General features: G+C 42.6%; 1 long non-coding RNA gene across 2 annotated transcripts in view; it reads right to left on the bottom strand.

The window, feature by feature from the left end:
• LOC133386003 (uncharacterized) overlaps nt 1-21,822 on the bottom strand; it is a 59,226-nt gene that overhangs the window by 6,434 nt on the left and 30,970 nt on the right. The window contains exons 1-2 of one of the 2 annotated variants that reach the window (XR_009763052.1): nt 3,345-3,504; nt 2,271-2,321 (exon numbers count right to left, since the gene is read on the bottom strand). The exons of the other annotated variant lie outside the window; for it this stretch is intronic. This is a non-coding gene — a long non-coding RNA (uncharacterized LOC133386003). Of the gene's footprint in view, nt 1-2,270; nt 2,322-3,344; nt 3,505-21,822 lie in introns of those variants that run through there. 2 annotated transcript variants of the gene reach the window in all.

Raw genomic sequence — 21,822 nt, forward strand, 5'->3', positions numbered from 1 at the left:
GTGACACCATGTGCACTGTGCATGCATGCCTACGTTCATCCAAGATGGCAGTGGGGACTTCCCTAAGGGGCTGACACACACACCCCATCTTGGTTGATGGCAGGCATGCACGCTAAGCACACATCATTCACACAACACGGGAGGTAGATGGGCATGCGGGCAGGCTTATTAGCCACGCGCCACGTGTATCAGGAGGGGGTGTTGGGCTACGGTGCCGCAGGCCAGGGTCAAGTTGGTGCCTAGGGGCCCAGTCATGCCTGCCAGTGGCCCTGAGTGGAATGGAAACAGACCTGCATGTGATGAATACAGGGTTTGAGTGGAAAAGTTTACTTTCTTTCGTCCCTAATCAACACTCACTCCCCATGTCTGTTCTTTCTTCCATGGCCTTTGGATATTTTCCTGGACCCTTGTAGAAAATTTAAGTCCAAAGTTATGTTTGAGAAGGCCTTTACATAGTGACTGTGCCTTTTCATACCACAGGGCCATCAAAAGATGTAAAAACCTCCTACACAAAGAGAATAGTCCATGTAATGAACTCAAATTGTTGTCATTCCTCAAAGACTGAAACCTGAACTAAAGTTCCGAGGATAAACACCATGAACTATGAACCAGAATATCACAGTAGTATAATAGAGAATTTAATAAGAGAAATAATTTCTTTTAACAACAGCCAAAAAAGAGAGACAGACTTTTGTGCAATTTCTGTCTTCTACGAAGGAAACTTTATGGAAGCACACCTGATGCCTGTGCTTAATTTATGAGATTATGACACAACTTCAAGGAGATAAGGAAGCACGTGTGCCAAAACTTGTGGATTCAATAAAGATCATTGCTGGCTGCAGTTGTTTTAATGTCTGAGAGGATACAAGGTAATGCTCCTAAATCTTCTGGTTTTTACCTGTGTGGGAGGTGTGCAGATAACATTTCTAAAAGCTCTCAACTCAACCTGAAGCTGAAATCATTTCATAATTTTGTGTGTGTGTGTGTGTACGTGTATATAACCACCAGAATCAAGTGGTAAAGGTATGTGTATGTTTGTATTGCAAGCATGGGGGACCTGTGATCCTCCAGAACTTCCCATCATCCCTTATCATTGGCCTTGTGGGCTAAGGTTACTGGAAGTTGGAATCCAACAACATCTGGAGAGCCACAGGTTCCACAGCCCTCACACGTTACACTGTTTCAGGTTTCAGGAACTGCACCTGCATCCCCACCACCCTTGCATATGAAGAGAAAATACCAGCACACAACGAACAGTATATCATCAGGGAGAAGAGATTAGATGAATCTTATTTGTAACAGGCTTTTTTCCCCATGTACCATGAAGTTGTGCTTTTTTTTACTTCCATGTGGTAGAATTCAAATGTGTGATTGCCCACCCACACCCAAAAAGAAGACTCAGGACGTAGACAATGGAATAATGTTATATTTATTTAAATATAAGAAATTTGGGGAACATGCAGGCCAAATTAACCAAATGCAACCCATCCAGGCAGGTGAAGTTTTGACTAAGTCTGGTGGGAAAGTCTTCCCCCTCCCAGCCCCCTGGGCACATGACCAGCCATAGGCTGTAGCTCCCTAGGCAAGGAGGAGGAGAACCTCCCTCCTTGTTTGGTGTATCAGCATCCACTCACACGTGCAAGCCAGGCCACAAGATGCACCTCCACAGGTCTGCCAAGGCATCAAGCACTGGGAGATTCCTAGAGGGTGCCCCTAAACCCAGAATGCCTCACTATACCTAACCTTTACCCCAACCTCTTCACGTGCCCAGACTACATGCCAAGCAACCACATCCCTCCCTATAGCCAATCAAATTAAACTCCGTGGTATGGAGTAGGCAAAACAAGGGGGATCAAACTGTGGATCCCCCTTCCCAAATTCCTACTCAGCCCCTAAATGGCGACTAGACAAGCTCATGCTGAAAGGGTGGGCGCAGCAAAAGAGCAAAGAGGGAGAGTTGGAGGCAGAGCTAGCTTTTAAATCTTGTCCCTTGCCCCCTTCTCCAGATTGGTCTGCAGGTCCCCATGGCCTCCCCCCCTCCCCTTGGGAAGGAACCACCTGAGTCTTCTTTGAATGGGGGGTGGAGGTAAATGCACCCCCACAGAAAGTGGGAAAGATAGACTACCTCCCACCTCAGGAGCAATCCTGAGTCAGTGAAGCTGGTGTAAAGTATGCCAGATCCAAATCCCATTCAGGAGTGAGATTACTGTTGGCTGAGCCAGCCCAAGCCCGGCAGAGGAAAAACGCCTTTAAAACAGAGATTGACTTACATCATCCTTTTTTCTGGGTATAGCTTCTGCTGGGTTCCCAGGTCACATGACCTGAAAAGAGTTAGGATTCAGTTAAGCCACCCTCTCTGCCCCACCCCTGCCACTCCCCCAGAATACTTGAGGACTATTTAGACTTACACTGGCTTAAGTTCAGAACTTGGAAAAGTTATTTTTTTAAACTACAACTCCCATCAGCCCCAGCCAGCATGGCCACTGGATTGGGCTGATGGGAGTTGTAGTTCAAAAAAGTAACTTTTCCAAGCTCTGCTTATGTTACACCAATATCAGCTGAGCCAGGATGAGCAAGTTACACCAGTGTAGCGCAGCCAAGCCAGGACCTAGCCAGTTCAGCCAGAGATCTACCAGATCCTATCTCACTCATCCCAGCAGATCTAGGATTAGGATTGTGCCCTCTGGCCCCATCTGCACTATACATTGAAAGCAATACCATACCACTTTAAACAGTCATGACTCCCCCCAAAGGATCCTGGAAACTGTAGCTACAATTTCCTGGGAAGAGGGATTCATTGTTAAACCACTCTGGCAACTGCAGCTCTGTGAAGGGATCTCCTAACACCTTTAAACCATTCTTAACTGCCCGTAATAAATTACAATTCTCAGGATTCTTTGGGAGGACCCATGACTGTTTAAAGTGCCATGATAGTGCTTCCAATGTAGTGCTGGCGGTGCCTATATAAAATGGCTCTGCCTCAGGCCCTAGCCTAGCACTGGCACATTATGACTATGAGCGATACAAGAGGGTCACATTGACAACACATGGCACCTGGAGTCAAGAGCATATAATGCACTGCTTTCTCCTCCATATTATTTTGAGATTGCAGAAGCAAATATTCAAAGAAATGGTTAGCTCATGCCTTGCAAATAGGTGACTATTTTGTAGGGTTGTAAGAAGGCATTGTTTTCCATTCTACCCCGGATTCACCACATGTGTTATGAGGAATCAAATATTGGGAATTTTTAATCTTTGATTCATCTCAGTGAACCAGAGCTTGGAAAGCCGGCAACAGCAAGGATTCCTGGGAGACAGTCCCTCTGTGACCTCTGAGTACATACCTTGCAACCCTGAAGGTGTAGACTTCCTGACTCCTGTGGAAATTTGGGATTTGTCACCCAGTAAGAATAGGCGTTCTTTCAAACAAAGGAAATGTTTATGATAATCTAAGCCTTTGGAGGAGACAGGATTGCAGTCGTTATCTGGGAATCCCTCAGTGAATGGTTTCTGGAAAAAACAACACATTCCCTGACAGGATTATCCTAAATTCTTTCATTGTTCTTATTTATCACGTCCACATCCTCCTGGAGACATTTACATTGGGTTTACTTTGGGGTCAGTTTAGTTAGGAAAAGGTATAAAACATGAGGAGTGAGAAGGGGAGGGCAGTTCCTCTTCTGGAGGGCTTCAACTGCTGCTTTTCTTATCAACGCACGCTAGCATCTTTGGACAATTTCAGAGCTATGGATTTGGGTGAGAAATTTCAAATCTGGCGCTGGTTACAAAGGGCAGAGCTTTTGCTCATTGGGCTAGATACGAAAGGTCTCTCTCAGTCTTAGGCTTGCAGCAACTCTCCAGGAAAGGTATACAAAACTTCTGGGCCTTTTTCTTTCCTTTTTCTTTCTGTGTGGGTGAACTTAATGTGAAAGTGTTCATAGGATTAGTCTCTTTGCTTTAGTCTATCCAGTGTTACTGAATGAATGAATCATAGTTAGAAAGCTACTCATTGTTAACTGCAATTGTAAACTGCAATATTTTTCCTTGTTTCTTCTCTTAATAAAACCACTCTTTATTTTACTTTCAGTGTGTGTCATTGGGTTAAGGGTAAAATTATACATGCTCTGGGGGTGACGTGCGGGTAAGTCCAGCAAAAGATCCTGCTGCTGTCTTTTGGGGAACTTGGATTTCTAGTGAGCTATGCTCATGAGGAAGCTCAAGGTCCCTTCATAACACATGCAGCAATATTTCTGTTCCGCTGCAATTCATCTTTCGGCAAAACCCGGTGTTAGTCACCTCACTGTCTACTGTGGAGAAATTATGTAACTTACACAATCTACATAAATTAAATACATAAATTATGTAAGTTATATGGTCATTAGGTTATTCCATCCCAGTCATTTCAATGCAAAGGAAGCACAATACAAAAGTGGGGGTGGGGAACCATAATCAATTACCAGTGATTTGAGGACTGAAAGCAACAACAGTGAATGCCGATCGTATTCACCGGATTGCTTGCTGTTCTGGACATGCAATAGTGCAGTGGCAAATTCAGAAGTGCAGGGTCCCTTCAAGTTAGTCATAGCCACACCCCTCCCTCTTTTTTTGCTGCTGGTTGAGAATGAGATCTTTGCTAATGCCTTCTCCCACAACAGACATCCCTAGGAGCCAATAAGCATGAAAGAGGGGAGTGTTAGCTACTAAAAATAATCTTCTCAGTGGCTGACTCACCTCCTTTCACTCTGATTTGCTCCAATCTGCAGGAAAGGACAAGGAAGCATGCAAGAAGACTCTTCTCTGTGGCTAACATACTCCCTTTTCATGCTGATTGGCTCATAGGATGCTGGAGGCACAGAGACCCTGCTGGGACCCTACCCCCAAAAAAGTAAGGGGTCTAAGACACCCTGAGACCGTGGACTACTACACCATTGTGGACATGGGACTAATAAGTGAACGTCAGCAGTCTCCACTCCTGTTTGTTGAAATTCTCCAGATCCCTTCTATTTTGTAGGCCTGATATTGTGTGACTTGGGCAACTGATATCACCCTATTGCTTTTGTAAAACTTCCCTTGCTTCTAATTTCTTTGTAAATTAACCGAGAATCATTTAATACAATCAAAAGGCGTTCTCTTCCCCCTGTCCCCCAGTATTCTCTCCCTTCGAGCTGTTAAAAAGCAATATGGGGAGATTCAACAATGCTAAAAATTTTCACACTGCCGTGGACACTTTCGGTTTTCATTAAAAAGTTGATGTGTTCCTTACTGCCTCCAGCCGAAATTCTAAACAACATTAATGCAGTGCTATTCAAGCCTCCTTGGCAGGAAAAAAACCCCTATATCTCTGTATCCTTAATAAAGATTACTCTGGGAGTTTGTAATATCTGGTGTAAATAGTTACTTTGAGATAAAACTTGGCAAATTACGGGGAATATAACTTAGGCTAGTACGTTCCTCATTGAAAAGTGCAAAAATGTGTATTTTAAACATTTCTTTCTGTCTTCTGAAACAAAATGAAACAAATCCAGATTCAGATTCATATATCTGTATCTAGTCATCAGGAGATCAGAAAATAAGAGTTTAACGAAAAAAGCCTCATATCCATAGAAATCTACAAAGGTAACATCAATAGAAATTAACTCAGGACCCAAATACATTTATATAGAACATAAAGCTGTTTTTTGTTTTTTTGCCCAAATGTTATATTCATTTAAATGTCTGCAAAAAGTTCATCTTTTTTGCCAGGCTTTTAGAGGTTGATGGGTTATGTCATTTTTGATTAAGTCATTTTTAAATTATGATGCTGCTAATTATGTTATTAGTATTATGTTTAATGTTCTTACTTATACAGCCACAAGAGTGGCTGTATACTATAGCCAGCATGGATTTTTTGCATTCCGCAGTGTTAAATTGAAAATACCCCCATGCCATCCTGCTGCTTCCCATAAGGACATTTAAAAACAAAACCTTACAAAACATATAGCCATGAACTCAGAAATGCTTACTAACAACCATCAAAGGTTTTCGTGGTGATACACAAGACACTCAGAGACAATTGAGAGTTCAAAGTATAAAACAAGAGGGGGGGAAATCCAGACCCCTGTTGGACTTTTTCTGTCACTAGTCTCATAATTCGTTGAAATTAATTAAAAATCAGCCATGTTCACAGAGTACCTGTAATCCTATTACTGACCTTGCCCCATACTTTGACCTCCATCGTCTGCAGTTCAAAAGTTAAAAAAATGCCTGGCTGACTTTTAATTAATTTAAGAAATTTAACATTGGAGTCAATGATAAGCACAAGCATGCTCAGTAAAAACCAACTGTCAGTGTTCTAAAAGCCAGACTCACAGCTGTATGGCTTGGCTAATCAGGGGGCCAAACCCATGCCAGATCTTTATTTCATTTTAGACAGTCGTGCCTTCTCCCAGAGAATCCTGGGAAGTGTAGTTTGTGAAGAGTGCTGAGAGTTGTTAGGAGACTTCTATTCCCCTGACAGAGCTCCAGTGGCCAGAGTGGTTTAACAGTCAGCCCCTCTTCTGAGGATTGTAGTTCTGTGGGGGGAATAGGGCCTCTCCTAGCAACTCTCAGCACCCTTCAGAAAGGACAGTTCCCAGGATTCTTTGGGAGAAGCCATGACTGTCTAAAGTGGAATAAAGGTCTGGTGTGGATGTGGCCAGGGACAGCTTTGGTTTAAATTTGGGTGGGAGATTACATGTTCCTGCTGTAGAATAAAAAGGTGTGGGAAACCCTGAAAAACAATGAGACTGTTCACAATGTTTTCCTTTTGCAAAGGAAAGGGGATTTCCCTCTGCCCAGTGCCCACCCACCCAATCTCCTCCCCTCCCACGTTCTCTCCCTTCCACCTTCCTCCCTACCTCTCCCTTCCTCCCCTACCTGCCCTGCCCTAACTCAAGAGATCCAGTCTCAGACACTGCTGTGATTTTCTCTCTTTTTATTAAAGTTACAGTGATATCAGAAGCAGTGCGCCTCATTAACCTAACTGGGCTTTCTAACAGCTTTTTTCCTGACTAACTCTGACTATGCATGTCTTCAAGCACTACGATGTTGACTCAGCAAGGAAACCCCTCCCCTGCACCCCCTTAAGAAGTCTGGGTTTTCATGCAAAGCCATTGGCTCCTCCTTAACAACTGTTGAGTCTCTCTCTCCTGCCGCTGGCATGCATGAGGCAAAGGGGGCTGCCTCTCAGCCTCTTCCTCTGAGAGCTGTGGGCAGTCAGCTTGCTCAACCATGGGAACCAGCGGGGCGCTCAACTGGGAAATATCAGGTGAAGCAGGCAGTGCCTCAGCTGTGGGTGCCAGATCTGGAGGTGTATCTAACAGAACAGCCTCCAAAGGGGCAGTCTCTGACAGTATTGGTTACACTTCAGTGGGGGGAGCCAGAAGTGGGGGGAATTGAGGTGTCAGTGACTGGGATTTCCACGCTCTGAGATCTTTCCCTGCTGCTTGTCCCCTCCCCCTGCTCATCCTCCCAGCCCTCAATGTCAGGGTCTGGTGCCTCGAAGCCTCCCCTTCCCACCTGGGTCACCACACTACCCCTCCCCCAGGTCAGTTTCACCTACCCTAAGCATGATTGCACAGGAGTAAATCCCACTGAACTCAAAAAGCATGCACATGATGAAGCCTCCCCTCGTCCCTATCTCCTCTCTCTTGCCCCTTCCCTGCCCCTTCCTTTGCCCCTCCTGCCCCTGCCCCTCCCCTCCCCTTCCAATCCCCTCTCCTCTCTCTTGCCCCTCTCCTCTCCCCTCCCTTCCCTTCCCTCTCCTCTCCCTTCCTCCTTCTCCTCCTCCATGCTCAGTTTTACCTATCCTAAGCATGATTGCACAGGAATAAATCCCGTTGAACTCAAGAAGCATGCAAATGATCAGGCCTGCCTTCCCGCCTCCTCTCCTTCCCCTTTCTCCTTCCCCTCCCCTCTGCTCCTTCCTCTCTCCTGTCCTCTCCCTTCCTCCTCCCTTCTTCCTCCCCTCCCCTCTTCCTTCTTCCTCCTCCCCTGCCCACTCCAGCCCTCCCTCCACCCTCCCTCTTCTACTCCTGCCCTGTGGTCGCTTTCACCTATGCTAAGCATGATTGCACAGGAGTAAATCCCACTGAACTCTGCAATGCAAATGATCAAACCTGGCCTCCTTCTCCCCTCCCCCTCCTGCCTGCTCCCATCCTCCCCCTTCCTTCTGCTCTTCCTCCTCCCTTCTCCTCACATATCCCTCCCCTTCCTCCTCCTCCCCTCCCCCTGTGGTCGGTTTCACCTATGCTAAGCATGACTGCAAGGGAGTAAATTCCATTGAATTCAATAAGCATGCATATAATCAATCAATTCTCAGCACAGGATCCCATTTCTTACCTCCCGGATTAAAAGGCAGAGAAATTCACTAACAGGCAAAAAAAACCAACTTGTGGTTTAAGAACATACCTATATATACATACAGATATTTCTATCAAACTTTAAAAAGCAGGGAAATTGGGCAGCTATAGTGAGCAGGAGACCTGACCTTCTCTCTGAGATATTGTACTGCCCTACAAATTCGTCAAAATGCAAACACAATTTGGGTTGGTCTTTCACAGTCCAATCCACTTCCTGTGTATCCTGCAAGACTTTAGTAACATGCACCTCTGAGCATATGGTGAGCGGTGGCAACACCTGCAATCAGCCCAAATAACAGAAACAAGACATGTGCTGTGCTGATCTTGTTTTAGCAGGAACGGAGCAACAATATTAATACAGTTGATGTAGTTCAGATAGTCACTTTATGTTTGATTTACTTTGCAATTTTAGTGAAGTTTCCTATAGTAAATCATTCTCTTTTACTTCTGTTTCTGTGAATATGTGAAGTACAGCAACACTTTGCAAAATTTCCACTAAAAGAACTCCAAAAACAATTGTGGAATAATGGCACCAACTGTTCTGCAGAATAGTCTTCAATGGACATGAGGATTGTCTCAGTTTTCACAAGATAAAACAGTGAGAGGTGAAATATGTTCTAGCAAAATTCTAGGGGTGCTCTATGTTTTTAAGTGTCCATGCCCACCCTTCCTTAAATGAACATAAGAACATAAGAAGAGCCTGCTGGATCAGGCCAGTGGCCCATCTAGTCCAGCATCCTGTTCTCACAGTGGCCAACCAGGTGCCTGGGGGAAGCCTGCAAGCAGGACCCGAGTGCAAGAACACTCTCCCCTCCTGAGGCTTCCGGCAACTGGTTTTCAGAAGCATGCTGCCTCTGACTAGGGTGGCAGAGCACAGCCATCATGGCTAGTAGCCATTGATAGCCCTGTCCTCCATGAATTTGTCTAATCTTCTTTTAAAGCCATCCAAGCTGGTGGCCGTTACTGCATCTGGTGGGAGCAAATTCCATAGTTTAACTATGTGCTAAGTAAAGAAGTACTTCCTTTTGTCTGTCCTGAATCTTCCAACATTCAGCTTCTTTGAATGTCCACGAGTTCTAGTATTATGAGAGAGGGAGAAGAATTTTTCTCTATCCACTTTCTCTTTTTTTTTTTCAATAATTTTTATTCAGATTTTCATAAAACATACAAGACAAAATCATAAAACATTCAAAGACAAAAAACAAAATCAAAAATAGTTAAACAAAAAGAAAAAAAGAAAAAAAAAACAAAAATAAAAAATAAAGAGTAAAATATTGACTTCCCATTTGTCAAAGATCAAATCAGTTATAAGTCTATAATATATAACAATCCTGTCTCTTAAGTCATATTATAAAATCACTTTCCTCCAGTAGTTATCTTACTTAATCATCAAATCTCATAAACATTACTTTATTCTTTCCACAAAAAGTCAAAGAGAGGTTTCAATTCTTTAAGAAATATATCTATCAATTTTTTTTTCCAGATAAGCATATCGATTAATCCATCTCATTACTAATTATGATAATCTTGTTGTCATAACCATAGTCAAAATAAACATTTCAATTAATCCATCACATCAGAATCTGTTAGGTTCAATAATTTCAGTAGCCATTGTTCTATTATCCCTATTAGTTCCATTTTCCATCTTCCATCTTCAGTAGTCTTGTTAAGTCCAGTAATTTCAGTATCCAATCTTCCATTATCAGTATTCCATAATAATCTTGCTGTCAAAGCCATAGTCATATAGTAAGAGTCTGATGGGAATTACCTCTATCCCAAATATTTTCTTGCCATCCATTCTGAATAGGTTGCTGAAATACTGCTGTAAAATCATATCTCTGTTCTTTTTTTCAAAATACACTGGGTCATCTCTTGAAAGTTTTTCCATTGTCACATGGCTGCAGTTAATTCCATAGATTTTCTCTATATTGGGCTCCATCACATCATTCCAGTCCAGAAGATTATCCATGCCATTGATAACTTTATCTCTAGAATCTTCATTAATTTCTTCAGAGATAACATTGAGTTCCAAACAATAGATTTTATTTCTAAAGTCCATAGACTCCAAATCTTGTTCCTGTTCCACGTTTGTTCCAATCTCCGGGATCTCCTCTCTCACAGGGACCCCTGTTCCAGTCTCCAGGGTCTCCTCTCTCACAGGGACCCCTGTTCCAGTCTCCAGGGTCTCCTCTCTCACAAGGACCCCTATGTCTTTAATCTCCTGTGTCTCCAAACAATAAATTTTGTTTCTAAAGTCCATAGACTCCAAATCTTTTTCCTGTTCCACGTTTGTTCCAATCTCCGGGGTCTCCTCTCTCACAGGGACCCCTTCCAGGGTCACCTCTCTCACAGGGACCCCTATATCTTTAATCTCCTGCTTCATTTTACTCAATTCAATTTTCAGCTCCTTACAACCCTGTCGCAGGTTTTGTTTCGTTATCTCAATCTCATCCATTATTTTCTGAAACATAGTTATTTCCAGATTCTCAGCCACTTTCTTAATTGCCATTTTAAAAGAAAAATATAGGAAAACCACTTCTTATTTCAGCAACAATTGGGTTAATACTCCAAACTTGGTGACATCACAGTATAAACAGAGCAGACAGCCTTATCTCTCCATGCTAAAGTAAACAAAATGCAGTTCCCAGGATCGAAACAATTAATGGCGGTCGTCAGAAAACAGATTCGTCAAAATAAAATAAACCAAAAAGAGAGTAGTCTCAGACAATATAATATTCTTCAAAATAAAAATCTGGAATAGAAATCCCTCTTCTGTGTATATCTTTAGAATGCAAATCCAGGACAGCTTTTTGCAACAAAAACAGAGATAAGCTATTAATTAGTGAGTAGCAGAGAGAAGTTATGGCTCCCCAGTGAGATGTCAAAAACCGATCAATCTGGCAAATCTCTTTTAAACAGCAACAATTTAAGTCAAGTAAAAGAAAAATATAGAAAGAAGGGTGCTTGCCTGTTAGTGCGTTCTCTCTTAGAAGATAAGATGAACGTTCGCTTTTCCAGATAGAGCTTGTTGTTAAAAATCCGTCCCACCTTCGTCGGCTGGACCTCGTCCCATAAATTAATGAGATCTGGTCGTCCCAACAAAAATAGGCTTTGAGGTTAATCTCTTCGTTTCTCCCTACCCGGGAGAAGTTTAATCAGTCAAAAAAAGAAAAAATCTGACTGATATATCTGAATAAGCTTCTTTTGAGGCAGGAGCCCGTCTCAAAAGCAGGCACAGGCTAAGTCACCCTTCCCGGAAGTCCTCTCTATCCACTTTCTCAATGCCATGCATAATTTTATACACTTCTATCATGTCTCCTCTGACCCGCCTTTTCTCTAAACTAAAAAGTCCCAAATGCTGCAACCTTTCCTCATAAGGGAGTCGCTCCATCTCCTTGATCATTCTGGTTGCCCTCTTCTGAACCTTTTCCAACTCTATAATATCCTTTTTGAGATGAGGCGACCAGAACTGTACACAGTATTCCAAATGTGGCCGCACCATAGATTTATACAATGGCATTATGATATCGGCTGTTTTATTTTCAATACCTTTTATTTTCAATACCTAACCTAGGAAATTATATTTCTCTCATTATTCATCCTAGAAATCTGTATCAAATTTATTTTTATTATGGATAGAGAAAAGTTCTTCTCCCTCTCTCATAATACTAGAACTCGTGGACATTCAAAGAAGCTGAATGTTGGAAGATTCAGGACAGACAAAAGGAAGTACTTCTTTACTCAGCACATAGTTAAACTATGGAATTTGCTCCCACAAGATGCAGTAATGGCCACCAGCTTGGATGGCTTTAAAAGAAGATTAGACCAATTCATGGAGGACAGGGCTATCAATGGCTACTAGCCATGATGGCTGTGCTCTGCCACCCTAGTCAGAGGCAGCATGCTTCTGAAAACCAGTTGCCGGAAGCCTCAGGAGGGGAGAGTGTTCTTGCACTCGGGTCCTGCTTGTGGGCTTCCCCCAAGCACCTGGTTGGCCACTGTGAGAACAGGATGCTGGATTAGATGGGCCACTGTACTGATCCAGCAGGCTCTTCTTATAATAATAATAATAATAATAATAATAATAAAATTTAATTTATGTGTCGCCTATCTGGCCGATGGCCACTCTAGGCGACATACATGTAAACAGTTAAAACACAATGTGATAAAATACATTAATATAATATATAAACAATACAGCAGCAACAACAATATTAGTGCAGGGTAAGAGGCATTTCAGTCATAAGTTAACCCTCCCCGGAAATCCCAAAGGCCTGTTGAAAGAGCCAGGTCTTTAAGGCTTTACGAAATACATTTAGGGAAGAGGCGTGCCTTAGATCTTGTGGGAGGGAGTTCCAGAAGGTGGGGGCCGCCACTGAGAATGCCCTCTCTCTAGTTCCCGCCAATCTAGCTGTTTTTGTCGGCGGGATTGAGAGAAGGCCCTGTGTGGCCGATCTTGTCGGGTGGCATAATTGGTGGCGTTGAAGGCGTTCCTTTAGATAAACTGGGCCGAGACCGTATAGGGATTTAAAGGTTAATACCAACACCTTGAATTGGGCCCGGAAGACAACTGGAAGCCAGTGTAGATCGAACAACACTGGTGTGATGTGATCCCGGTGGCGACTGTTGGTAAGTAGTCGAGCCGCCGCGTTTTGTATAAGTTGTAGTTTCCGGACCGTTTTCAAGGGTAATCCCACGTAGAGCGCATTACAGTAATCCAATCGAGAGGTGACCAGGGCGTGTACTACCAGTGGGAGCTGATGAACAGGAAGGTAGGGTTGCAGCCTTCATATGAGGTGTAGTTGATACCAGGCTGCCCGGCTCACTGCCAAAATCTGAGCCTCCATGGACAGCCTGGAATCAAGCACAACCCCAAGGCTGCGGACCTGGTCCTTCAGGGGTAGACTCACCCCATTGAACTTCAGGTCAACATCTCCCAACCTTCTCTTGTCCCCCACGAGTAGCACCTCGGTCTTATCGGGGTTCAACTGCAGCTTGTTCCTTCCCATCCATCCACTCACGGATTCCAGGCACTTGGACAAGGTCTCCACAGCCAACTCTGGTGAAGATTTAAACGAGAGATAGAGCTGAGTGTCATCCGCATATTGGTGACACTGCAGCCCAAATCTCCTAATGATTGTCCCCAGCGGCTTCATATAAATGTTAAATAGCATGGGAGAGAGGATAGAGCCCTGTGGCACACCACAATTGAGAGGGCAAGGGTCTGAAACCTCCTCCCCCAATGCTACCTGTTGGTACCTATCGGAGAGAAAGGAACGGAACCACCGTAATACAGTGCCTCCAATTCCCAATCCCTCCAGGCGCTGTAAAAGGATACTGTGGTCGACAGTATCAAAAGCTGCTGAGAGATCGAGGAGGACAAGAAAGGTGAATTCTCCCCTATCTAATGCCCTCCTCATATCATCTACCAGAGCGACCAAGGCTGTTTCAGTTCCGTGACCAGTCCTGAAACCTGATTGGTATGGATCCAAGTAATCCGTTTCATCCAAGTACATCCATTATGTTCTTATGTTCTTAGATTCTCTGTAGATACAGTAGTAACACAGGAAAAAAGCAAAGTAAGAAGACCAACAAACATACAAAAAATGTAATTCTCCATCTTTGGAGATGGCAGGTATTGCCACCACTCACCATATGCTCAGAGGCACATGTTACCAAATTCTTCCAAGCTACATAGGAAGTGGATTGGACTGTGAAAAACCAACCCAAAATGTTTGCATTTTGACAAATTTGTAGGGCAGTACAATATCTCAGAGCGGAGGTCAGGTCTCCTGCTCCCCTGGTGCATTCATTATAGCTGCCAATTTCCTTGCATTTTAAAGTTTGATAGAATGTTGGCTATATGGTCATTCTTAAACCGCAAGGATTTTTTTTGATGATTAGTGCATTTTTAAATATTTTTATATCCACAGCATACTTTTCAAGCACATTTAAAGCACATGGCTTCCCCCAAAGAATCCTGGGAACTGTAGTTGACCCATGACAGAGCTACAATCCCCACCACCCTTAATAAACTACAGTTCCCAGGATTCTTCGGGGGCAGAAATGTGCTTTAAATGTGCATGGTATGGTTGTGACCCTTGTCTTCTCTTGCATAAGCTGCTCTGTTACCTTTCTGGGAGAAGACTGGTAGAGAAATCTATTGAGATAGAAAAAAAAAAGTTCTGAATTTTACTGGTTGAAGGTTCCCCCACCTCTCTTGCCTAGTGCCTATACCCTTTAGGCACCCTGTTCTCCCAGGTTTTTTACTTACAATCTATTGGGTGATTCAGCGTTTACATCAAGGTTCCCCCTTGCTTTATTTTATGCTGGTGCAAATTGTTTCAGCGGCTGTACTCGATCCTGATTTTTGATTTATACTTTTGCTAGGCTTTGTGCTTTTCCTTTGTTCATTTTTATTGTGAATTGTACTTTGAATTTTATTGTTTATGTAAACCACCATGAGTAATTGGGGCAGTGGGTGGTGTAATCAATCGATCAATGCTGTCGCTCTTTGTTGCAAGGAGAAATTGGGTGCTTTCCATAGAACATAATATCATTTGATATGCAGACGTGCTACAGAGCATCTCATATATATCACAGAAAGAACACAACTAGAGTCTGCCATCTATTCAAGGACTACTCTGGAAGGAACCTTCGGGTTGAATTGCCTCATATTAACAAATATTGCAATGCAGCCTGACGTGGACAAAATGTTGCTTGCTTTACTTTAGTGGACCAATTAAATAACAAAAAGGGAAGTAAGGGAACAACCCTCACTAGGGAAATCCAGTGTAATTTATGCCAGTTTAGGTTAAGCCGACGTAAAGCAGGCACAATCCAAACCCTGTTCAGGAGCGAAGCTACTGCTGGCTGAGCCAGCCCAAGCCTGGCAGAGGGAAATGAGTCTGTAGAATAGAGTTTGGCTTATACCACCCTTTTTGCCAGTGTAAGTGCCGCCAGGTTGCCAGGTCACCTGACTCAGCTAAACAGAGTTAATATCCATCTTAAATCCCCCTCACTCAATCCCACCCTGCCACTCTCCTGGGATGACCATTTTGAGCCTCGGCAGAGCCAGAATGAGCAAGTTAAGCTCAGAGCTTGGCAAAGTTACATTTTTGAACTACAACTCCCATCAGCCCAATCCAGTGGCCATGCTGGCTGGGGCTGATGGGAGTTGTAGTTTAAAAGAGTAACTTTGCCAAGCTTTGGTTAAGCCGGTGCATTTCCAGCTGTATCAGGATGAGCAAGTTATTCCAGCTGAGCCTAGCTGAGCTAGGAATCGCCTAGCTGACTCAGAGACTCACCAGATTTAAATCACTCATCCCACTGGATCTTGAGTTTGGATTGCACCCTAAATGTATGCACTGTTTACTGTTATATATATGGTGTCACAGCACAGGGGCTTGAATGTTAAGGCACACATTGTTTTTCCCCTCAAAAGTAGCCACTCGGTTGAAAAGCAATTTAGCTTGGGACTTCCGGGAAGGGTGACTTAGCCTGTGCCTGCTTTTGAGACGGGCTCCTGCCTCAAAAGAAGCTTATTCAGATATATCAGTCAGTTTTTTCTTTTTTTTTGACTGATTAAACTTCTCCCGGGTAGGGAGAAACGAAGAGATTAACCTCAAAGCCTATTTTTGTTGGGACGACCAGATCTCATTAATTTATGGGACGAGGTCCAGCCGACGAAGGTGGGACGGATTTTCAACAGCAAGCTCTATCTGGTAAAGCGAACGTTCATCTTATCTTCTAAGAGAGAACGCACTAACAGGCAAGCACCCTTCTTTCTATATTTTTCTTTTACTTGACTTAAATTGTTGCTGTTTAAAAGAGATTTGCCAGATTGATCGGTTTTTGACATCTCACTGGGGAGCCATAACTTCTCTCTGCTACGCACTAATTAATAGCTTATCTCTGTTTTTGTTGCAAAAAGCTGTCCTGGATTTGCATTCTAAAGATATACACAGAAGAGGGATTTCTATTCCAGATTTTTATTTTGAAGAATATTATATTGTCTGAGACTACTCTCTTTTTGGTCTATTTTATTTTGACGAATCTGTTTTCTGACGACTGCCATTAATTGTTTCGATCCTGGGAACTGCATTTTGTTTACTTAACTATGGAGAGATAAGGCTGTCTGCTCTGTTTATACTGTGATGTCACCAAGTTTGGAGTATTAACCCAATTGTTGCTGAAATAAGAAGTGGTTTTCCTATATTTTTCTTTTAAAATGGCAATTAAGAAAGTGGCTGAGAATCTGGAAATAACTATGTTTCAGAAAATAATGGATGAGATTGAGATAACGAAACAAAACCTGCGACAGGGTTGTAAGGAGTTGAAAATTGAATTGAGTAAAATGACGCAGGAGATTAAAGATATAGGGGTCCCTGTGAGAGAGGTGACCCTGGAAGGGGTCCCTGTGAGAGAGGAGACCCCGGAGATTGGAACAAACGTGGAACAGGAAAAAGATTTGGAGTCTATGGACTTTAGAAATAAAATCTATTGTTTGGAGACACAGGAGATTAAAGACATAGGGGTCCTTGTGAGAGAGGAGACCCTGGAGACTGGAACAGGGGTCCCTGTGAGAGAGGAGACCCTGGAGACTGGAACAGGGGTCCCTGTGAGAGAGGAGACCCCGGAGATTGGAACAAACGTGGAACAGGAAAAAGATTTGGAGTCTATGGACTTTAGAAATAAAATCTATTGTTTGGAACTCAATGTTATCTCTGAAGAAATTAATGAAGATTCTAGAGATAAAGTTATCAATGGCATGGATAATCTTCTGGACTGGAATGACGTGATGGAGCCCAATACAGAGAAAATCTATGGAATTAACTGCAGCCATGTGACAATGGAAAAACTTTCAAGAGATGACCCAGTGTATTTTGAAAAAAAGAACAGAGATATGATTTTACAGCAGTATTTCAGCAACCTATTCAGAATGGATGGCAAGAAAATATTTGGGATAGAGGTAATTCCCATCAGACTCTTACTATATGACTATGGCTTTGACAGCAAGATTATTATGGAATACTGATAATGGAAGATTGGATACTGAAATTACTGGACTTAACAAGACTACTGAAGATGGAAGATGGAAAATGGAACTAATAGGGATAATAGAACAATGGCTACTGAAATTACTGAACCTAACAGATTCTGATGTGATGGATTAATTGAAATGTTTATTTTGACTATGGTTATGACAATAAGATTATCATAATTAGTAATGAGATGGATTAATCGATATGCTTATCTGGAAAAAAAAATTGATAGATATATTTCTTAAAGAATTGAAACCTCTCTTTGACTTTTTGTGGAAAGAATAAAGTAATGTTTATGAGATTTGATGATTAAGTAAGATAACTATTGGAGGAAAGTGATTTTATAATATGACTTAAGAGACAGGATTGTTATATATTATAGACTTATAACTGATCTGATCTTTGACAAATGGGAAGTCAATATTTTACTCTTTATTTTTTATTTTTATTTTTATTTTTATTTTTATTTTTATTTTTTTGTTTAACTATTTTTGATTTTGTTTTTTGTCTTTGAATGTTTTATGATTTCGTCTTGTATGTTTTATGAAAATTTGAATAAAAATTATTGAAAAAAAAAAAGAAAAGCAATTTAGCTTGAAGATACAATGGAAACTCTCCCATACCTATTTGCATGTCACTGCATACCTGGAAGAATTTACAGAGTCAACTGAACAGGCCTCAGTCTCATCTAGGGATGGGGGAGAAATTTGTTCCATTTGCATTTCAGTGCGAATTGATTTAATTCACACTTACAAAACTAAAGTGGCTATCCTTCAAAGTGTGCTCTTACTTTTGCTATGCAGTTCTCATATAAAACAAACATGTACAAAAAAGGATGCATACATAAAGGAAAGGTGTGCACAAACATGAAAATATTAGTGAAGATATTTCACTATAATGTACAAAAAATGCATTATTTGGGGGGAATTGCAAAAATGCACACATTTGGCAAAACTGCTTAGACAAATGCAACTATTAGGAGATGAGCATGTGAGAATGCATACAATTTTCTGTACAGACTTTTCCCAAAACAAATTGCAAACTGATGCAAAAAAATAGGTGATCTAAACAAAGTCGGAAAACTGAGAAATTGAGGGAAACTGAAACGGACAGATCCATACAGCCCTAGTCCCAGGCCACATTCCAATCCTCACCACCCTTAGAAAACTGCTCCCTCTCCCCTCCAGTCTTTCTTTTCAAAGTGCAGTTAATCAAAATAAGAAAATGGTGCATTTTTCTTTCTGCCTCTACATCAGTGATATCCCTCTTCCTTTTTCTCATGCTGCACTGGACAACATAAATCAATTTCTCGGCAGAAAACAAAATCCCTTCACTTAAAAACCAGTAGGTGGAACAAACTTTTGAAGCAGTCAACCCTTTTGTATGGGACCTATCAAATAATAGGCAGCAGTGGACAAGTGTAACATAGAAAATACATTTTTCACGCTATGACAAAATGGTCTGAGGAGAGAGCCTAATGGAGCTCAATGCCGATCAAACATCGAGAAAATACAGCATAACATCAAAGCCTAAGTCAAGGTCTTGGAATTGCTCGACATACTACTAAATCAATTGTGGATTAGTTTGCTATGCGATCTATTTTCCAAGAAAGAATATCACTGCAGTTGTTTATCACAGGAGCAGAGCTGTTCCTATAGTGCTCCTAAGAAATGTTCATACATGGACCAAAATATGAGGTGGCTGACGCTTTTTACCCTCCGTTCACAGGATCATAGACTAGTAGAGTTAGAAGGGCCCTATAAGGCCATTGAGTCCAAACCCCTGTTCAATGAAGGAATCCAACTTAAAGCACATCCGACAGGTGGCTGTGCAGCTGCCTCTTGAATGCCGCCAGTGTTGGAGAGCCCATCACCTCCCTAGGTAATTGGTTCCATTGTTGTACCCCTCTAACAGGCAGGAAGTTTTTCCTGATGTTCAGCTGAAATCCGGTTTCATGTAACTTGAGCCTATTATTCCGTGTCCTGCATTCTGGGACGATTGAGATCTTGGCCCTCCTCTGTGTGGCAACCTTTCAAGTACTTGAAGAGTGCTAGCATATCTCCCCACAGTCTTCTCTTCTCCAGGCTAAACATGCCCAGTTCTTTCAGTCTCTCCTCACAGGACTTTGTTTCCAGTCCCCTGATCATCCTTGTTGCCCTCCTCTGAACCCGTTCCAGTTTGTCTGCATCCTTCTTAAAGTGCAGTGTTCAGAACTGGATGCAGTACTCTAGATGAGGCCTAACGAGTGCTGAATAGGGCCCCTTCATAGGCTGACCATATGCACAGATGGCAAGGGGCGTGGGCACTGCATATATCAGCAGTGGGGTGTGTGGCTAGCCTTTGCAACCACACAAACTCCCTCCTGTGTTGTTCAATGTGTGAAGAGTTATCTCAACTCCCCTCTTGACAGAGGCTGATGTTGGATCCCGTGTGAGTGGATGGACTCTTTAGACATTTAGCTATGCCTGCTGCTGGCAATGGGTCTGGGAAGCCATTGTAGAATGCCTTCCTATCGCTCCATAAATAAAGGGGTAAGAGACTGAGCGCGCATAGTTAAACCATGGAATTCACTCCCACAAGAGGCAGTAAAGAGGAACAGGAAATTCATGGAAGATAAAGCTATCGATGGTTACTAGCCATGATGGCTATGCTCTCCCCTCCATGGTTGGAGACAATATGTTTCTGAATACCAGTTGCTGGAATCCACAGGCAAGGGAGAGAGTGCTCTTGTGCTACTGTCCTGTTTGCAGGCTTCCCATGGCCATCTGGTTGGCCACTGTGAGAACAGGATGCTGGACTAGATGATCCAGCAGGCTTTTCTTATGTTCTTATGAGATAAGGTCATTATCTGACTCAATCATTGCTCATAACTATCCCTGAAAGGTCATCTTCTTTCTTCTGGAGATGAACGACAGCACCCTTTCACTCCATGTTGAGGTAGCAACACCAATACCGTCAAAGAAGTGCATCTAATGCAGGAGTTGTCCACCAAGTACTCTCCAGATGTTTTGGACTATAACTCCCATCAGCCATGCTGGCTGTGGGGCTGATGGGAGTTGTAGTCCAAAACATCTGGAGAGCACCAGGCTGGCAAAGGCTGATCTAATATATTCAACAGGCTTAAATTGATTTAACATCATTACTACACCCCAAGGAATCCTGAGAGCAGTAGTTCCGGGGAGGGGGGGGGAATACAGATTCTCTACCACAGGAGCGGGAAGCCCTGGCCCTCCAGATGTTGTTGGACTTCAACTCCCATTAGACCTGACTACTGGCTATGTTGATTGGGATTGATGGGAGTCCAACCACATCTGAAGGGCTGCAAGCTCCACACTCCCTGCACCGCACCAACATACCATTCCCAGAATTCTATGGGAGAACCAATGTTAGTTAAATGGGTATATACAACCAATATAAGTCTGCAATGTGAATATAATTGCAGAGTTTTTAATGACACTCATTAACGAGATTATTCAAGTGCTTATGAGCTCTTTGTATCCCACCTAATTTGTATCTCTCATTTTTTGTCTGATGAGCCTTTTAATTACAAAGCTAGCTTAAAAAAAATTCCAATCAGTTTTTATGTTTTCAAAGTCTGCTTTGAGCTGGCAGGATGCGGGCAGGCTTTGCCATAGTATCTGCTGGTATAGCTGGAGACTGCAATGGCTAGGACACATTTATTTCTCTGGGAACTATAATTTCCACAAGATGCTGACAAATTGGAGGGTGTTCAGTAAAGAGCAACTGGAATGGGAGGGAGAGGCTGAAGATGGTGAGTTATGAGGGAAGATTAAGCTAGCTAGATGTGTGTAGCTTGGCCAAATGATGATTAAGGACAGAACAGCATCACAGAATATACAGTCTGAAGGCTGTTGACACCAACAAGGTTGAGGAAAAAAATTATTTGGCTACAGGAGCAGGATTATAACTAGGCATAAAGAGAGAATATGGGAGGAACAAATTGGAGCGCTACAGGCATCCTGACAATGAGATGTGTTCCGTCACGGCACTGATTCCCAAAGGAGTCAACCGAAACCAATTGTTTTGCACGGACAATGTGAAACTGGCTTTGGCACACATGGAATAGTTATCGTTCTTTTCTTTTCTGGGTGAACTCATAAATCTTCCTCCCTAATTTCTGGCTTTCTGTGATAGAGGATTATCAATTTATTGTGCAAGAAGCAATGATAGCAAGAGGAGGGATAAAATCCTGCTACTTCATCAACAGTGTAAGGGATTTGGTGAGTGACTAGAGATACCTGAATATACGTCAGCATGGAAGTGAGTCTGTCAGTGTGATTTCAATTCCACAATGGTAAATGAACTAAGATCACCCAAAAAAAGTCACTGATGATGAGACACAGCCCACTAACACTTGGTTCCATGTTCAATCAGTTTAT

Source organism: Rhineura floridana, chromosome 5, assembly GCF_030035675.1.
Source record: "Rhineura floridana isolate rRhiFlo1 chromosome 5, rRhiFlo1.hap2, whole genome shotgun sequence".
NCBI classification, from domain to species: Eukaryota; Metazoa; Chordata; class Lepidosauria; order Squamata; family Rhineuridae; genus Rhineura; species Rhineura floridana.